Consider the following 10,435-nt stretch of genomic DNA (forward strand, 5'->3'; position numbering starts at 1 on the left):
GATTATGAGTATATGAGTTACAAGGTGCCGAACCCCTCTACCTGTGGAGGGGGGTGGCTTATATAGAGTGCGCCAGGACCCCAGCCAGCCCACGTAGGAGAGGGTTTAAGGTGTGTTAAGTCTGGGGCGTTACTGGTAACGCCCCACATAAAGTGCCTTTACTATCATAAAGTCTACTTGATTACAGGCCGTTGCAGTGCAGAGTGCCTCTTGACCTTCTAGTGGTCGAGTGAGTCTTCGTGGTCGAGTCCTTCAAGTCAGTCGAGTGTGTCCCTCGTTGGTCGACTGGAAGGCGACTTCTTCTAAGGGTGTCCTTGGGTAAGGTACTTAGATCAGGTCCATGACCCTACCCTGGGTACATAACCCCATCACTAAACCACCATGATGATGCTAAGCTACTGTGAATTTCAATGATAATCATGTTGGGATAATATCTCATTTCAAATTCCTCTCTGAAAACAATTCAAAGTCACAATGCAAAATGAGTTTGCTCGAAACTTGCTAGAAAAATGTCCGTCATTTGACAAATATTCCACAACATTTATTTGTTAAGGAACACAACATCCCTCTTGTGCAAAGATGAGCTTTGGCAATTATAACCACATCATTTAAGCATTTTTTTAAATGCTATCCTCTTTATGAAAAATTCAAATGAACTCCAAAATTGCACAAACTTTTTGTGACACTGCAGAATATTTCATAGTATTTTTGTGGCCAAGCTCCACTTTTATGCAAGGTCATTTGGTGGCTTGAATTATTGCAAAACTATTGCTGTAAAATAAAACAGGAACAGAAAATACAAAGGCTTTTAAAAGGAAAATAAAAGAGACCCCCCCCTCGCGTTAGGCCTCAGCCCAGCTGGCCATCCAGCCAGGCCGGCCCAACCCTGCACTCCCTCGGTCGCCTTTCTTTGCCACTGCTCACGCAACCGGGCGCCTGCGACCGAGCAGTCCCTGCCGGACCAGCTCGTCGGCGTCACCGCGGCGCCTCGGTCCCCTCCCCCACTTGCCCCCTCGCTCCCCACTCCGTCCTCCACTCTCCCTTTCCCCAGATCCCTTTCTCCCCTGCGCCCACCCGACGCGGCCGCTGCTACCGCCTCGCCGTGACCATGGCCGACGACCTCCCCGAGCCAAGCGAAGACGTCGAGGAGCATCGTCGGCATCTCCTGCGTCTACTACGGCCAGCAGCGCGAGCTGGGAGGCGTTGCTGCCCCGGATCCTCGTCTTCTTCTTCCTTCGACAGCCGCCGCTTCTCCGTCAATTCCGGCTACCTCGTGCCCTCCTCGAGCCCGCTGCCCTCCCCTACAGGCGCCCAGTGAGCTCCGCCTTCCTCTCCCTCTCTCCCCGTGCTCTTCCCCGCGCCGTAGCTAGCTCGCCCGCAAGCCGAGCTCCGCCGTCCGCCATTACCGTCGTAGGGCTCGCCACCGAGCTCCTCCGCTCGAGCTAGTAGCTCTGACGAGCTCCTGGAGCGCCATAGACCTCGCCTAGCCCTTTACTTCGCTCGCACGCGCTCTGTAGCGCCGATCCCGAACTCCGTCTGAACGCGCCGCCCGTCGCCGTCGATGTAGCGCTCCACTCCGGCCGAGTTAGCCCACGGGACCGCCGTAGATCGATGCGGCGTCGGACGCCCGATCGAACGCACTAGGCCACACCCCCTCTCGCGCCCTGCGCGCGAATTCCGGCTAACTCCGGCACGGATCCGCCGCGGATGGCCTCGCCGGCGTTGCTCCGGCGCTGGCGCTGACCTGGCACCGGTAGGGCCCGCCTCTGGGTCGCTGCCTGTGGGCCCCCTGGACCCAGTTGACCACGTTGACCGTGGTCAACTATGCTGACTGGGCACTCGGTGCCACTGACGTGCGGGTCCCACTTCTTAATCCTCTAATTAAAACATTTTAATAATTAAAACTAATTAGTTTAGTTAATTGGACACTGACAGGTGGGCCCAGTAGTTTTACTAACTAAATTTAGATTAGTTTGAGCTCTGTTTAACCCACTGTCTATGACAGGGGGGGTCCCCATGTCAGTTTGACCAGTCAACCGGACAGTTGACTGCTGAAGTCACTCATACATCATGCTGACATCATATTCCTTTTTTGTTAATATAAATAATTCCTAAAAATGTTTAAAACTTAGAAAATTCATATAAACTAATCTGTAACTCGGATGAAAATGTTTTCTATATGTAAGTTGCTCAGAAAAATCCAACGAATCCGAATACGTGGTCCGTTCATCTGTCACATGCCCCTAGCATGCTGAACATGGAACTTTCCCCCTCTTTTCCTTTGTCCGGAATCCACCTAACGTCGGGAATTCACCCTCGGATGTTTCCCCCCTTCGTCTGCAACGTGTAGTACCGCGTTAGAGCACGCTTAGCGCTACGTATCGTCATGTCATGCTTAGTGTTACCTCTGTTTGCTATGTATTTACTGTTTCTTCCCCCTCTTCTCTCCGGTAGACCCCGAGGCCGCTGATGCCCCGGTGATCGACTACGTCGTCGACAACGACCCCTCCTTGCCAGAGCAACCAGGCAAGCCCCCCCTTTGATCATCCCGATATCGCCCATTCCATTCTCTCATGCTTGCATTAGATTTTACTACTGTTATTGTTTGCTCCTATTCTGATGCATAGCCTGCTTTTGTATCTACTGTTGTACCTTACCTGCTTATCTTAAACTGCTTAGTATAGGTTGGTTAGTGATCCATCAGTGACCCCCACCTTGTCCTTGTTGCCCCTGCTTCATCATTGAAGACCCGATCAACGGGATCGAAGACCAGGCCCCGACACCGCACATCACTTTCCCCTTAGTTGCTCGACTCTGCTGGGTTACTATCAAGTGCCGAGGGTGAGACCTCTACAGCACTTCTGATGTTAACCCTGTAGTGTAGCTATTCGGTCGTGGTCATCGAGGGTGATTCCGCCTTAACCACTTCCGATATGACTCTGTCGTGCAACCCCTCAAGTGTGAACCTCGGGGGTGATTCCTCTTACGTTCACCTTGTTGATTACATCGAGTGGAATTCACCGGGGGTGATTCCTCGGGTTTTCCCCTTCATGTTTGGACACACAGTTACTATGGTTACTATGTTACACTGAACCATGTTACTAAAGACGGGTCGACCCTGAGGGGTGCCCGCGCGAGCATAATTGCGAGTGATGTGGAGACGGGTTGACCTGGAGGGTGCCCGCGAGATAATTATGAGGCGTGGCCGGGCATTCTTAGTCCTTGCCGCAAGTCCTCGAGACGGGGCAACGGGGTCACATCTTTCGTGAGTCTCTACTTATTACCGCGCGTTCCTAATCCACTACGATTTGGATATTTGATCCGAGGGGCCTCTGGCCTGATAGCACTAACCATCACGTGGGCATAGTATGGGCGTTCTGCGTCGTGTACATCAGCCGAAGCTTAATAGACGTCAGCGACGGAGCGGCGCGCGCCGGGTTGGACTGGTAAGCTCCTGCCTTTTTAGGGAGGTAGCTAGGTCTGCTCACCGGCCGCCCACGCAACGTGCAGGAGTTCCCGGGGCGATGGCCCATGACCCCTGGGGGCATAGGTTTAGTCCGGCGTGCTTGACCTCTCTATTAAGCCTAGGTCGGGTTGCGGCGTATTGTTTGGCCGAGGCCGGGCATGACCCAGGAAAGTGTGTCCGGCCAGAGTCAATCGAGCGTGGTGGGTAAGTTGGTGCACCCCTGCAGGGAAGAACTAATCTATGCATAGCCTGTCCTACGGTAACGGACACTTGGAGTTGTATCCCGATCGATACAACTAGAACTGGATACTTGTGATGAGAACTGGATGGCGATGAGGATTGATTGTGATGATAACTGGATAGTATGGCTCTGGGATTGCTTTCTCGCAGGGAGTCGAGAAAGGATCTCTGGCCGAGGTTGGTAACACTACTACCACTTTACTTTATGCTACTCTACTCCCTCTTGTTTGCTGCAAGATGGTGGTTTCCAGAAGATGCTAGTCTTCGATAGGACTAGGCCTTCTCTCTATTCTGGCATTTCTGCAGCCCAGTCCACATATACAACCCCTCTTTGATAATGTTGCATATGTAGTGTAGATCCTTGCTTGCGAGTACTTTGGATGAGTACTCACGGTTGCTTTGCTCCCCCTTTTCCCCCTTTCTTCTTCTTTCCGGTTGATGCAACCAGAGACATCGGAGCCCAGGATCCAGACGCCACCTTTGACGACGACTACCACAACCCCGAGGGTGCCTACTACTACGTGGAGGACGCCAACGACCAGGAGTAGTTAGGAGGCTCCCAGGCAGGAGGCCTTGCCTTTTCGATCGTAGATGCTTTTGTGCTAGCCTTCTTAAGGCAAACTTGTCTAACTTATGTCTGTACTCAGATATTGTTGCTTCCGCTGACTCTTGTGTATTCGAGCTTATGTATTCGAGCCCTCGAGGCCCATGGCTTGTAATATAAAGCTTGTATTATTTTAATTTGTGTCTAGAGTTGTGTTGTGATATCTTCCCGTGAGTCCTTGATCTTGGTCGTACACATTTGCGTGCATGATTAGTGTACGATTGAATCGAGGGCGTCACAGTGGGTGAGATGATGCACAAGGAGGTTGCCGCCGGTCAGAGGAGGAGGGCGAGAAGGCTGGAGAGCCGAGGCAGAGGCTTACAGGGAAGAGAAGAAACGACACCTTATACATACAGGATACCCGCTCCCAGGTGCCAGGAGGACAGCCGGGGCTGACGGAGGTGTGGCTTTCTAAAAACTAAACCTTTCCTCTGTAATGCATAGCTTCTCTGTAGAACATCCAATTGTTCTTGGGTAGTATGACTGTGGATAACATCATCATTTTGGTCAAACTAAAATTTACAGAGGGAGGCCTAGGGGATAACGTTAGGTTAAGTAAGGTTGGTTTTGTATCTTCTGTATTTTGTTGAAAATGAAGTGCTTCCACCAACATGAATATTCCACGAAAATCAGACTTCATATTTGGTAAAACATGAAGGTCTAGTCTGTATAGATATCCTCAGTAGATCAAGGATATAAATTATTATCTGCATTTATCTCGTGTATTTTGATGGATGGTTGTGGCTGAACCAGCAAATGCTCATTGAGATTTAGATTACAGGATAAGAGTGTCGAGGAAGTTAACACATGAAGTAATCATATAATTCTACCATGACTTAGTGCTGCACATATGTTGAGGTAGTTACGCAGACATCTGTTCTACCAAGGTTCTTACTTATACACACTTGTACATTCTGTTGTTATAGTTGATTGAAATGCTCTAACTGATGGTTTGCCATATGGCCATGGATAGTATATAGTTTGGTTTCGACACTCCCAAATAATAAATGGTTCATTTGTTTGTTTTTGTGTTTCATAGAAAGGATTAAATAATTAGAACCCAAAAGTGAGTTTCAGGATTTGTAATGAAATCCTATTTGCCGCCTTATGTCGAGGCAGCCATGACGCTCTCTGTTGCAAATATACCACAACTAATTTTACAACTCACCCAGTCGTTATTCCTTATGAGCTGATTTATATAACTCAGGATATAATGTCCAAGATTTCTTACCAATGTACATTCTAGATTCTGTGAGGTTAGAAGGTACTTATAAGAATATAGCTGAACTCCAGATTATCTTCCTTTTGATCAACGCTTCTACTAGAGTTCATTAACTATGTCAGATGTCTGTTGGTGTTGGCATCACATAGTCCCTGTCATGAGCATGCCCTGTTCTCTGAAGTTTACCAAAACAACAAATATTTAGTTGAACATTGACAGCGTTTCTTGTTTTTTCTATTTAAGGAGTTCGAAAAATTACAGGGTTTTTAAGTTTTATCTATGCTTTGTTGGAAGGTATGCTCGGATCACTTATAGAGATCTGGAGAGGAAAGTTTGTTCCTTCCTTACAAGAGCCATATAAACAATAAGGAAAAGCTCTTTCCTAGCATAAGGTGAATCTTGTATAGTTTAATTTGGGTATATTTTCTTATAAATGTGTATTGTTGCATACATAAATTGTCTCAGTTAGACGAACAATTTTTTATTTAGCGGTGACATACTTGGGACACCAAGAATAGGATTGCGGCGGGGTTGGCCAAAGGACTGCACTACTTGCACTTTTTGTACAGCCCAGGATACCATATTGCAACCTAAGGCCATTGGTAATTCACTTAAATATATATATTCTCATTTTTCAGACTTCAGTCATCAATTTAGTTAAATCTGTTAGCTTACTGATTGCTGCATAACTACCATTTCTCAAATTTACAATGCGGTTTCTGTGTTGATTTCAAAATGGTGAGATATAATTAGTTATTCACATTTTAGCAGGGACAAATCTTGATTCTTAAATGCAGGCTAACTGTCAATTAATCTTTTATGTATAATACCAACATGTGTCGTGATAATATAAGAATGCAACATTGTAGTGCCATATAATCTATCATTTTTTTGGAACCACAAGCATGCAGCATGTACTGCCAAAACAATATTTATCATATGTTGTCAGAGAGATCTAGCTCAATATGGGTTCAGAAGGAAATTGTCAAAGATGAAGTGGTACACGTCTACAATTATAGTAAATTCTCTTTAGGGATTTTATTACCAAGAAGCACTTGAGTGGTTTGCTCCATGGTATAACTAACGAGCATTTACTTGGCTTCCTTCGTTAGTTCCTTCGTTAGTGTTTATTTGGCAACGGGCAAAAGCCAAGGCGCCGCCGGCGATGCGCTATCGTTCAGGTGCATCATCAAGGCCCATCTTGGCGTGAGCATGAGGTTGCGCGCTGAATATCATCTCTGTCGGCTGCACCTTATCGATAGGACGGAAGATGAGATGTGTGGACCACCGTTTATTGGTTGGAGAGAAATTTTTGTGGGGAGGTGAGACGATGTATATGGGCTAGGAAAGTGCGTCGTCTGTTTCAGAAGCGGAAGAGCAAACAATTTCGGGCTAGACGGCTGGCGTTGAGTCTTGACTGTTAGGCTTACGGAACTGCTGGATGAGAGTACAGTAGAGGCAAGCATAGCCCCGCAAACAAATAGGAAAAATAAAATAATTGATGATGGAGTTTATAGGTCAGGCCCGAGGAGGTGGGCTTGAGTGGGACTGCATGAGATATGACGTGGCTCGATGTGATTAGATGCTGAGGTGTCTATGCTACATGTTGAGATAAATCAAGTAGTGGGGGTGAACTTCTTAAATATATAGGATTTGGCAACGCATGGGTATTACACCCAATGTAGTGCCATAAATCTCATCGTATCATATAACCCTCATCATCTAATATTGTATATATTCATATATTGATGCATCAAGGGGCTGCTAATTGTTGCGAAGTGACATCTGCATTGCCAACAGAGCAAATAAAGTTAGTGCGAAGAAGACACGCGTCAGGGAGGAAGTAGGGCATGCACAATGGAATGGGGATATATTTAGGATGTGATGAAAAATTGCATGCTATAGCAGAGAGACTTGGATTGGAGGCAAGTCGAGTTATGGGCGGAGATGAGATGACGAAGACAAGATGAAGACTTGTGGCGGAAAAAACACACGACATGATTTAGACAACAAGGGTGCCATTCCTCCTCACTGCGCCACATCGGCGTGCTCGATGTTGACGATGGGGGTGCCGTCTCTCCACCTCGTTGTGCCACACCATTGTGCCTCATGTAAACGATGCGTGCGTCATCCCTCCTCGCCGCGTCACACCTTTGTGCCAGTTGTAGAGACGAGGGCGCCGTCAGCGGCGAGCCTTTCTGCACCGAACAATAGGATCCAGCTGACCAAGATGCCTGATTGGCGAGCGCATGGGCTCCATGCTGATGTGGTGGCGGGAGGGGTTGCCATCAGAGAAGGAGGCCAACGATGCCATAGCGGGGAGAGGAGGATGTGGGCGACACCATTGAGAGAAGGTAGGCTATGGGGATGGTACAGGCTCGACCGGGGGAGGGGGGGATGGCAGGGATAGGATGGGTCGACCGATGCCGTGAAAGGGTGAAGACGATTCGCCACACCAACGATGGAAGGGAGGCGGCGGGGAAAGGCGCGGACGCGCGGATGTGAGGAGAGAGAGTTCTGCGTGAAGCCAAATATTCAAATGTTGGCAACACTGTTTGATAGCATGCTTGGGGTGACTTGTTAAGTAAGGTCTCTTGTCCATTGTTTCATGATTTATGGTTTCTAATATATACCACTTGTGGATTTATTTTCTATATGCATTCATCGACCGATACATATTGTACTTCAGCAGCAAACTTGTACACCGTGTGTATATTTTAGACCCTATCCATACATCATAGTCGCCAGAGATTAAAACTCTGAGTCATTTAGTGAAATTACAAGATTTTGCGAGGCAATTCAACGATGCACTCAAAATTGCGCATCCCGGCTAAAACTCCGACATATCTAAATTACAAAATATATTTTTGTTGGTATTCCAATGAGCATGAATGGATAAATTTATATATTTTATTATCATAACATGCAAGATACATGCATTTATTTTTGTTAGCACCACATTCAAGATAATATTAATTTAGGAAATTGCAAGGACGTGTCTGACTATTTTGTTGTTGATTTTATGCCCTCATGAAATAATAAAGAATTGGTTCACCCGGTTTGCACGATGAGTATTCTCCGTTGCATATTTTTAAACCTTCCACATAAAGTACTCATACTAGGTAGATATATTGCTTGTGCTGGATGGTTATGAGTTGAGAAAGAAGTTTTTATTATATTTGCTCAAATATCGTGCGAATGATGCTAAAGACAATATTCTGACATTGATCTTATTTGTAACAGATTAATAGTAGGATCATTGATTTCTATGTATACATCGTCTAATTTTTTTATCAAATTACATTGCAAGTAAAGTGGGCATCAATTATTATCCGATTGTTACTAGCTATTTTTTCTATACATGAAAATTTTAACATGCATTACGTTTATATAACTTTTAAAAATAATAATTAATCAGCGTATTATTTTTGTAAATTAATAAAAATATAGTATTTTAAAAAAAATAGCGACGACGTGCAGGTGCAGCCCGGCACGTTCGATCGCCGCGCGGAGCAACTAGCCGCGACCAGAGCCAAGGTGAGCTATCGAGTGTGCTCTGCCAGACGGCGGCAGCCCGGGCGGCGGGCTTCGCTGTTTTCCAACAAGTTGCGAGTGGAGTACTACTACTGTTTGCCTGCCTGCCTGACACAGCTACAACCTGCCGCGGCACGCAGCACGGCAGGAGTGGACGATGCACACAGGATTGTTGCAGAAGACGGGCGTGCAGGGGATCGTCCAGCTTTCCCGTTTCCCCCGGCTGCATCCCATTAATGGCAAGTGCACGTCCCGGGATGGAGTATGAACCGGACAAACACAACATTCCAAGGGAAAGGATACTGTAGCACGTACGGACGAACAAACCATCATCAGGGGGCATTTCCTATTTGACGCTGCAGGGGCCCGTTACAGTGCAATTTGCAAACGAACGCCCGCAGCAGTCCAAACTGGGCCGGCACATTCTATTTTTTCATTCTTGTTTTTCTTGTTTTTTGAAAGGTCAAAAAAGAGCGCCGGGGATGGAGTATGAACTGGACAAACACAACGTTCCAAGGGAAAGGATATTGTAGCATGTACGGACGAACAACCCACCATCAGGGGGCATTTTCTATTTGGCGCTGCAGACGCCCGTTATAGTGCAATTTGCAAACGGGCGCCTGCAGCAGTCCAAACTGGGCCGGCACATTCTATTTTTTCATTCTTGTTTTTCTTGTTTTTCGGAAGGTCAAAAAAGAGCGCTACAGTTAATCGAACTCGCAAACGTTCTGTCGTAAGGGCTCGGCTCTAGCCACCAGGCTATCCACTCATGACTGTAAAGGTAGATCATTTTTCTTTTTTTATTTTGTTCTTCAGCTCGGTTTATTCATTTTCCCCTTTTCTCATCTTTTTTGTTTTATTTATTGCGCGCTTTCTAAAATTTCTGAAGTTTTTCTTTAAATTTGTGAACTTTTTTGAAAATCGATGAACTTTTTTTATAAATTGTTGAACTTTTCTTCAAATTCGCTGAACTTTTTTGAATTTTGATGAACTTTTTCAAATTCGATGAACTTCTTCTGAAATTCAATGATTTAAAAAAATTCTATGAACTTTCTTCAAATTTGATGAACTTTTTTTCAAATTCACAATTTTTTTTTGAATTTGATGAACTTTTTCAAATCCGATGAACTTTTTTCGAATTCACGAACTTTTTCCATTTTCGTGAACTTATCCTTTCAATTCATGGATTATACGTTCTTTGTTCAAAAAAATTAAGTGGTGTGATAGATTTTTGCAATGAAACGGCGTTGCAGCATTGTTATTAAGCGTTTGCCTCTGTTACTAATCATAGAAAGCAAGTAGCTCATGTGGTGAGTTCAAAATCTGTATATAGAAATTTTTTCACGTTTTCTTTTGCGAGCTTTTGCAT

At 45.8% G+C, this 10,435-nt stretch overlaps 1 long non-coding RNA gene across 2 annotated transcripts; it reads left to right on the top strand.

Moving 5' to 3' along the window:
• The first annotated feature begins 4,556 nt into the window (after window positions 1–4,556).
• Window positions 4,557–9,579, top strand: LOC123104533 (uncharacterized). Of its 2 annotated transcripts, none has more exons than XR_006450416.1 (3): window positions 4,557–4,711; window positions 5,827–6,134; window positions 9,013–9,579. It is a non-coding gene; the product is annotated as an uncharacterized lncRNA (long non-coding RNA). The 2 variants fall into 2 exon arrangements; XR_006450417.1 differs by lacking the exon at window positions 9,013–9,579 and adding an exon at window positions 5,092–5,168 and having other exon boundaries at window positions 5,827–6,603.
• Window positions 9,580–10,435: the final 856 nt, after the last annotated feature.

This window comes from Triticum aestivum, chromosome 5A, assembly GCF_018294505.1.
Source record: "Triticum aestivum cultivar Chinese Spring chromosome 5A, IWGSC CS RefSeq v2.1, whole genome shotgun sequence".
NCBI lineage: Eukaryota > Viridiplantae > Streptophyta > Magnoliopsida > Poales > Poaceae > Triticum > Triticum aestivum.